Below are 9,864 nucleotides of genomic sequence, written 5' to 3'. Positions count from 1 at the left end.
TCTTTTGTTACTGGACTCTTACCCAGTAAACTATTTTTGAGATCTGCAGCATTGCAGCATAGAGCAGTATTTTGTTCCTCAGTGTAATAGAATATTCTTTTGAGGGTTATTCCTCATTTTGCTTCCCATTAATTAACTGATGAACACTTGAGTCGCTTCTGCTTTGGGCTGCTACAAATAACACTAATGTGAACATTTACATACAAGCTCTTATGTCAACAGGAACTTCCATTTTTCTCTGATAGCTCTTGGCTAACAAAATTGCTGGGTCATGTAAGAATTCTATGCTTGATCTTTGAAGAACTGCTTATTTTTTTTTTCCCACAGAGGCTGTAACTTTTATGATGCTAACAGCATTTTACCAGAGTTCTAATTTTTCATTTCTTCACTGACAGTAACAACTGTGTCTATATATCTTTTATTATAGCTATTCAGTGGATGTAGAGTGGTATCTTATTGTGGCTTTAATTTGCATTTCCCTAATGACTAGCGATGCTGGACGCCTTTTCCTGTGCTTATTCACCATTTCTGTATTTCTTTGGATAAATGCCTATTCAAATCCTTTGCCAAAATTTTAATTGGGTTGTTTGTCTTACTGTTGAGTTGTTTGAATTCTTCATATAGTCTTCATCTAAGTCCCTTGTCAGGAAAGGAAAATATTTTCTAATGCCCTGTGGTTGTCTTTTCAACTTCTTCACACATGAACATCTTTAATTTTGACTAAGTCCAATATAGCAATCTTCTTTTGTCACCTATGCTTCTAATATCATTTATAAGAAATCATTGCTTAATGCCAAGTCACATCTATTTTATTCTTTAGAATTTGTATTTGCATTAGGCTTTCAATCCCCTTTTAGTATATTTTTTGTATGGTATTAAGCAGAAGATCTCTATCTTGCATATATCCAGTTGAATCCGTACAACTTATCGCAAATAATGAAGATACATTGCAGTATGAATCTCCACTCCTGAATAAAAGATGGACAGTCAATGAAACTGTGAAACATATCTAGACAATAGGATATTGGACTTCCTACCATTGTCTATACCTACAATGTCATGATACACTTAAACAGCAGAATGAATTACTTGTAACCATTGTTGAAGGACTGTACAATTGTAATAATATACAAGGAAAATAAGTGGTGGGATGAGGAATGGGAAGAGTAGAAGGGAAATCCCCAAGCCTATGGATCTGTATCATGAAAAAAAAAATTCCTGCCACTGAAATAATTGGGCACTTACTTTAAAATTGTCAGAGCTAACTTCTACTTTCTTCATTCTATTCCCCTGATCTGTAAGTTTACTTTTGTATCAGTATGATATGGATTTGAGGACAGTATCTTTGTGGCAGATTTTGAAATTGGACACAATGATTCCTCTAACTTCACATTTCTTTTCAAGACTACCTTATCATGCGCACTTCAGCAGCACATGCACTAAAACTGCAACAATACAGATTAGCATGTCCCCTGCTCAAGGATCACACACAAATTTGTGAAGCCCTCCATATTTTCTGAGCCAGGCTGGGCAAGACAGCACATCCACTAGGGCATGCATAAGCCAGAGTAAGTCCAGGCTTCTTGAGCTTTCCCACAGCATTGGCTAGCAGGTACTAGGACTGGGGGCAAGTCCTGCCAGGCCAGACTGTGGAAAAACTTGGAAAGTAAAGATCCAGGGCTGGGAGGGGGCCCAGTAGAAAAACTATGGACACCACTCCATGGGCTGCAGCACCCACTGGTGAGCATGAGTGTGACTGGACAGTGGGGTCAGTTGGGCTGAGCCAGGCTTCAATGCCTATTGATCTGTACAAGAGCTGAATGGACAGTAGGACAGACTGGATCAGTCTGCTGCACATACAGCATGTCCAGGAACCAGGGCTGGATGCGGAAATGGTGGGGTTATTAGGGGGTCTCTCTGACTGGACTTCAGTTTCTGCTGGTGTGCATGAGGGCCAAGTGTGTTGTTGGCAGGGTTAGGTTGAGCCAGAGCATCTTTTGGTTTGCATATGAGATGAAGTTGGTGACCAGCTGACTGCAACCATCAGTGTATGTAGGCTGATTTGGGTGATAGACTGAGCCAGACTCTGCACTTGCTGGCACACAGTGGAAAATGTCTTGGGTCACTTTTGGCAAGGTTTCTTGGGTGCCCGTCCACCACAACTGGATCATTGGACTCAGAACTCCAACCACAGTGAAAATCACAGGATCTGTGGTCTGACTGTGGAATGCATGTGTCAGAACCGGGTCTCTTTGGTTGCTGAGGCCTGTGCAGTTGATGGCATGCTTGGATATTCCTGGGGGGACATGACAACCAGTTCATCGAGACCTACAGAATATATCCAGCATGAGAGAGGGCAGAATAAGTTGAGAACAGCTCAGCCAGTCAAGCTTTGACAACAAGTATCTGAATCAACAGAGACTCTAAGGTAGACGAAGCCAGCAAATAGATCTTGGAAGGATTTCCTCAACCTTGGAGCAATGAAATCAATAACATCTTGGAGCTATCAAGACTATTTGACCAGTACCCTCAGAACATGCTCCACATCAGAGACACTGGGATGTCATCGGGTGGCCATCCTCCATCCCTGCGTATTGATGTGGTTGGGCTGCTGGGAGTGGCCCTCTTTCACTAGATATAGTAAGCAAAAAGGAGTTGTCTTGTCCACTTTCCCCCATTCCTCGATCCTTCCCATCCTAATTAATGTTCCACATGGGCAGGCATCCCTCTCAACTTTGTACAACCATCAAAATAAAATTAATTTATTATTTCAAAAATTATTATCTAATCTGTGCGCCTTGTTTTTCTATTTAAACTTTATGGCCAATTTTCCAATGTCTCCAAAAGCAACCATTTTGTATTTTGATAGAAACTGCATCGATTCTTTAAGAGACTAACCTTTTATACCTTATAAACCTTATTTCATCATAAACTGTCATGACTGTGATTAATTATTAAATACATGGCTACATAATTATTTCAAATTGGATGAAAAGTTGAAGCTATCGTACTACCTCATAGGTAGTTAATTGACAGCAAAAACACAGTTATGAGATAAAAAGCAATTAACTGTGAAGCAGAAAGTATGCAGAAAGGAATAGGATATTTTAAAAATGTATTTATCTATGGATATACTAGCACGGTCTTCAGAAATGTTAATAATATCAAAAAGTCATGGCATCAGGGTCTAAAAGTCTCAGCCCTTATATATCAGTTAAACTTTTTAAAAATGAATAAATATAAAACTAAAAAATACAGAAATTAACAAAATAACTCATAATCGCCCAGCTTGCCAGTGGTTTTAACCAGAAGCTTCATAATGTGGCCCACACTAGCAATATTCTCTCAGACATAAGGAAAAAATGAAAATGGAATAGAAATAAAGCATGGAGCTATCAATTCACAGAATCCATAAATCAAATTCATGCATGCAATTTAGATGAAGAATTAGTAAAAATTAGGGTAATATATTTCCTAAACATTGGGAAGGTTCTTGCAATAACATGAGTATCTTTTAAAAGGAATAAAAACATTGGTTTTATGAAGTAGCAGGATGTGTGAATTAACAAATGTCTTTAAGCTGATTCCAGCTGGGGGTCACCTGAGTGAAGGAGAAAAAGGTGGAAGGGGGAGAGGAAAAAAGGAAGAAGATGCCAGGAAAGAAACCAGAGAGATTCACCTTGAGGAGCACGCAGAGTAGTGAAAACAGAATAGGAAATGTTTAGATGTCACAGAAATCTCACACATGTGGGCAAGTATTTCAACAATTGCTTGAGGTAAGGTTTGCAAAATAATTCCCTAGCTAATCCCTTCTTAGAAAGAACAGAGGAACGTTAAGCACTTTGATCACAATCATTACAAGAGACTTACAGGAGATGCTTGTTTCCTGTTTCTTGGAGCCTCACCTTCAAATCCTGCTATTCACATCACCAGAATGTTAACGAGGAACCGTGCAATCATAAATCAATGGTAGGTGAGCACGCTGCAGTGAGTTTGTGTTCCTTTACTCAGGGTTTTCTGTGACATATAGATGGTAGGTGTTAGGTCATGCATGACCACTTATATTCAGTTCATCAGTTGATTACAGATATTTCTCCCAGGAAAGCTGGCATCCCTGGGGTAGTCAACTGTATTGTCCTACTCTAAGGTACAAAGAAACATTCGTGAGAAAAGTGATAGCATAAAAAATGTGAAATGTGAAGTACCCAAAGGATGAAATAATTGTAGTTCCTTGCTCAATCACAGTGTCTTTTTGACAGGACAGTGTGAGAACCTGCACATATGGTCAGTAATGTACAACTGTGAAACCTCATAGTTTAGCTGTTACCTCTATTGACATGCAAAGAATAAAACCTCCCATACTGAAAAAAAAATGCTGATAAGAAATAAAAATACTCACATCCATGAACAGCTAGGGGCTCCTTCTCTACAGGATCCTACCTACAGTTTCCACCTGTTATTCTGTGAGTTTACTGATTCCTGACATATAATCTTGTCACTCTTACTTGGCAGAAAATTCTAAAAAAACAGCTAATACAGTGTAAGACCAATCTAAATAAAAATCCATATACTAGTCTGCAAGGGATTTAATTTTTAAAGGCTCCATTTTCTCTACTGTAAAATATATATGATATGGTGTAAATAAGCAATTAGTTAAATTTTAGATGAGATAGTTAAAATCCGGTGAGACTTTTGCTATCCCTCAAATATAACCCTCTCTCTTGAGCTGCTAATTTGATATGCCCAGCTTGCCAGAAGGCATCTGTCACATGGGTCACCACAGTGTGTGCTAAGAACCCCAGCACTGGCAGGCTCAGTTGGGGAAACAGCCCCTCTCATGTCAAAAGGTGCGGGAGGTGAAGGAGCCCTCTCTCCATTGCTGAACACACCCAGACAAACCACTCTTTTTGTGCTCTTATTCTACCGTGTAATATTCTCATAGGTCCCACCCACTGTCAATGTCCCACTCTTGATTGGTCATCCCAATTGCAGGGTTTTCTTTAGTTTTTTTCATTTTTTTTCCCCTCTTTCTCTAGAGCAGGGGCAATTTGACATGTTTATGCTGGAGATTTCTCATTGTGAGGAGTCCCACACTCACACACAGATGTGTTTATTTCATCATTACTAAATAAAATATATATAAATACATATATTTTTTTCTTTGAAAAGATAAACAAAATCAATAACCTTTAGTTACAATGACCATGAAGGAAGAAGATTCAAACTCCCAGGATCAGAGTTGAAAATAAAAACCTTATGATGGATGTCATAAAAATATAAAAAGCTGCTACAAATTATGATGAATAATTATATGACAACTAATTTGACACCTCAGAAGGTATGTACAGTTCTTGGACATATAGCTATACCAAGACTGAATCATTAAGAAACAGAATACTATTAACAGAGTAATTACTATAATAAGATTAATAATACAAAGTAAAAACTAAATATCTTCCACCAAATAAAACCCTCCCATTTGGCTTTACTGATGAACTCTACCAGATTTTTAAAAATTAACATCCATCTTTCTTAAATTATTTTAAGTGATAGAAAAAGAAGAATCTCTATGAGGCCAGCTTTCTTTCTATTAAGGCCAACGGAAGAAACAACAATTTGAAAAGGCAAGCTACAGGCCAATCCTTTTGAAGAGCATAGATGCAAAATACTCAGCAAAATATTTGGAAATAGAGTCCAAGAGCACATTAAAATGATCATGTACCACGAGCAAGTGGGATCTGTCCAAGGATACAAGGATGGTTCAACATAATAAACTTATCTTTGAAAAAAAAAAACTTAAAAACAATAGCACAATAAACAAAATTTCATTTATTACTCCCAAAGACAACCAAAACGAAAATATATATTTATGTTTCATATTAATTCTACTATTATTGCCATATTAATGCAAAGTCTTATAATACTTCACTGTATGAATCACATGATCACATGTTTGGGGGCAATTCCACCAGATGTCCACAATCACCACATAAGAGCAACATAGAGCGTGTATCGTCCACCCTTTTTCTCAGAACTATCTGAAGTTATACTCCTTCCCAAGACAAGAAAATGAATAAATAAATGAGCAAGGGCTATAATTCAGCTTCTTGTATTAATAATTCAGTTTTTCTCTTCTTTGTAAAAGAAAATTTTGATTTTAATTGTAAAATTCAATGATGAAAGTCTAATAAAATCAGATTATAAAATAATGTATTTTGTTATAAAAGCAGAGATTATAACCCTTGGAGCTAGAAATATTTGAGAAATTAAAAACAGAATATATACCCTTGTGCAATTAGAAAAAGAATAGGCTGACCAAAAATTTGCTGCTTTCCATTCTAAGTCAATAGTCAAAAGTCATAAAGGACTTACAGTAACAATTTTGGTGTCTTCATGGGAAAAGTTCAATTTCACAAATATTAAGGAAATCTAATATTTGTAGAGCATTCTGAAAGATATTAAGGACATACAGTTCTAAGTTGAATGTCTATAAACACCAATACTCACTAAGCATGTCTCTGAGGATGTCTGATTAGCATATTGCTATTTCAAAATGTTATTGAAGTTACAACACACTTGTTTCTGAACAATAATTAAGATGAACAGAAAAACAAGGGTACAGCAAATACTAGCTTATGCTCTTTAAAAATAGCCTTCTCATGTTAAATCTATTCTGTCATGTTCAGAGAGATAGGAAGTCAGTATTGATAAAACAAGTACTACGTGACAGGCATTCTCATATCTTTAGAAACATAGCCATATTTACTTCTCATCATAATTCATTCAGTAAGGGCAGACTCGATTCAAAAGCCAGGCAAGGACAAAACTTAGAGATAATTTATAGACCATTCTCCCTGAATAATACATATGAAAAAATTCTTAGCAGAATGCTATCAAGTTGAATCCAACAATGTATCATAAAGACCAAACATGATGACCAAGTGGGATGTGTCACAGAGAAACACAGCTTGTATAAATTTTGCAGAGCGATAATGCAATATGGCATATTAATAGAATGAAAGCTTAAAAATCATAAGATCATCTCAATAGCTACAGAAAATGCATTGAGTGAAACTGAATTTCCACTTACAATCAAAACTTTGAATAAATTATGTAAGGAGAATGTTTCAACAAAGTCAAGGCTATATATAGCAAGCCCACAATTAACATCAAATACAAGAGGTCAACATTTTTTGAATCAGATCCCAAAAGCACAGGCAACAAAAGCAAAAACAGACAGGTAGGAGTGTGTTACATTAAGAAACAGCAATCAACAACGTGAAGAACTTACATAATAGGAGGAAATACTTTCTCACTATTCATACAACAGATGTACAAAGAACTCAGAAAACTTAGCGCCAACAAAAACCCAATCCAATTCAGAAAACGAATGAGCTGGCTCACCCCACAACCCATACTGGAGTTCCTGGTTTGAGGCCTGTCTGCTCTGTTTTTGATCCAGCTTCCGGCTAATGCATCTTGGGAAGCCACAGGTGATAATTCAAGTACTTGGGTACCTGCCACCCATATGGAAGACAGAACTGAATCCCCTGTTACTGTTTTGTTGTTGTTGTTTTTTAACCTGGCTCAGACCTAACTGTTGTAGTCATTTGCGTAGGGAAAGGAAGATCTCTCTCCTTTCTTTCTCTCTTTTTGCAGCTGAAATAAAATGAAACTAAACTATTTTTAAGAACAAAGATAAAAGTACAAAAAAGTTGAATTAACATCTCAGAAGAAAAACAAATGGCCAAAAACAGCAAGAAAAAAAGGCCCACTTTCACTAGCTAGAAGAGAAATGAAAAAGCATAGCACAATGAGGTATCACCTTATTCCAGGCAGAATGACTGCTATAGGGGCTGGCACCATGATGCTTTTAAAATGCTGTAATTGTCAAGTTGTTATAACTGAGTCAGCCACTAACTAATTATCACCCACAACTGTGGTTCTCTGAAAATATTTGCAATTCGATTTAAGGTGTTCTGTCTTTCAATGAAACATTGCTGGTTCTGTACTTACTTAGTCCTCTAAAGATTTTTCTGAGATTTGCTATATGTTGGTATGTTTAAGATTCCCCTGAGATTTGGTATACTTGGGTAATATGTAACTGTGTAAACAAAACTGTAAAAAATATACGTTTCCTACTTAATCTCGTTAAGATTTTTTTTTTAGCAAACCACTTTAAAGTAACCATGAGTTTAACTTTGCATGTTCTTTTAAAAGATTTCTTTTTTTTTTTTCTTGAGGATATCGGAATATTGCTTCAGGACTCAAAGTTAGGAACCAATACATGGGAAAGGAAGTTGCAGAAAAAGCTATAAGCTTGAGAATAGATTCTTGGTGACAAAGGTTAAGATTTGTTTTGAGAGAAAGAAGAAATAAAGGAATAAGTTTGTTGTAGAAAGTTTTTGGGAATTAAATGCATGTGAAATTAAGTTGCATAGACTGAAAGGAAATATTATAAAGCTGAATTCTATATCTTAGATCTTTCGAAACAGAACACAGCATTTGTCTAAGACATAGCGTATGTCCAGCTGAAAAGCTTCCATGATTTAGGGCCTCTGCAGCAGAACCATGAAAGCCACTTCTTCAAATCATGCAAGCTTTAGACAAGCTAATTACTACCCTAGGAGGCATCTGTGCCATGCTCCAGGATTTTTTTTTAGGGTCTGTTGAATTGGACAGGTACAAAATCACATTCACCATTTCTTGGCTAGAAGCAGGGTTAGACTCACAGGTCTGACATTGGGTCATGGAAATCCTGGCTGTTGCCTCTACTTTGCTGATAGCTTCTCTTTGGGCCCTTTAATGTCTTTACTTGTTTTGTCTCTAACAGAAAAGAAGTCGTTCAGATCCAAATGGTCATGAGACAGGGCTTCCACCCTTACCCTGCTAGGTTATGTGGCCAGCCCCTCTGTCCCTGACAGGACACACTTTGCAAGGCCACCTCCAAGCATCATAGAGCAGACACCAAGAGAAGAGTGCCCAAAATCGTCTTATGCCCCCATGCCAGCTTTCATCCATTCTACCCCCAGAAAATGTACTCCGCCCGAGGGGTAGTGCTAGGTAGCATGGCAGACATTAGCCTGTGGGTGCGAGAAAGGCATCACATAGAAGCCAACCAGCAAGCTCGCCTAGAGTTCTTGTCCTTGTTCAACAATATCCTTGTTCAGGTATATCTAAGCCCTTTCATTCAGGGAAGCTTAGAGAAATCGCCCTGCTCCCCTTCCCCTTAGGTAAAGGGGCCAGTGCATCCAATAATAACCTGTTGATGACAACCTGGGGCCCAGGGATGGAATTTCATACCCAGAGAGTCCTCTGTCAAGTAATACCCCATAAAGGAATAATGTGGAAGAGATACGGGATATGAGTTCATGTCTGTAAAAGCCAGACTAAAAGAAGACGTTGTTATTCAGTTCGTTGCTGAGATGCCTGTCTGGGCTGCCAAGTAGGTTCTCCTTATTAAACTGGCCTAACATGCTTTCTACTAACAAAATTTAAAAGGAGACTTTAAAAAAAAATTTTTAGATACATTCCAGGATAGGAGGAAAACATATAGGAAATGCAAATAAGTGAAAATTTCATACACTCAACAACAACAAAAAAAACCTTCATACAATTCTAAGTTATCAAGAGGGAAGACTTTTTAAAATTTTTTTCTTTTATTCTTAAGTCAGATATACAGAGAAAAAGATCTTCTGTCTGTTGACTCACTCCCCAAGTGGCTGCAACGGCCAGAGCTGCACTGATCTGAACCCAGGAGCCAGAAGCCTTTTCCAGGTCTCCCATGTAGGTACAGGGTCTCAAGGCCTTAGACCATCCTTGACTGATTTCCAGGCCAAAACAGTGAGCTAGATGGGATGCAGG

The 9,864-nt window shown here is 37.6% G+C and overlaps 1 pseudogene; it reads left to right on the top strand.

Moving 5' to 3' along the window:
* The first annotated feature begins 1,417 nt into the window (after nucleotides 1-1,417).
* LOC121153267 lies at nucleotides 1,418-1,517 on the top strand (annotated as a pseudogene).
* Nucleotides 1,518-9,864: the final 8,347 nt, after the last annotated feature.

The sequence above is a fragment of the Ochotona curzoniae genome, unplaced genomic scaffold (genome assembly GCF_017591425.1).
Source record: "Ochotona curzoniae isolate NIBS_2020 unplaced genomic scaffold, NIBS_Ocur_1.0 contig_2688, whole genome shotgun sequence".
NCBI lineage: Eukaryota > Metazoa > Chordata > Mammalia > Lagomorpha > Ochotonidae > Ochotona > Ochotona curzoniae.
The sequence above is the reverse complement of the archived record's forward strand: the minus strand, read 5'-3'. Positions and strand labels throughout refer to the sequence as shown.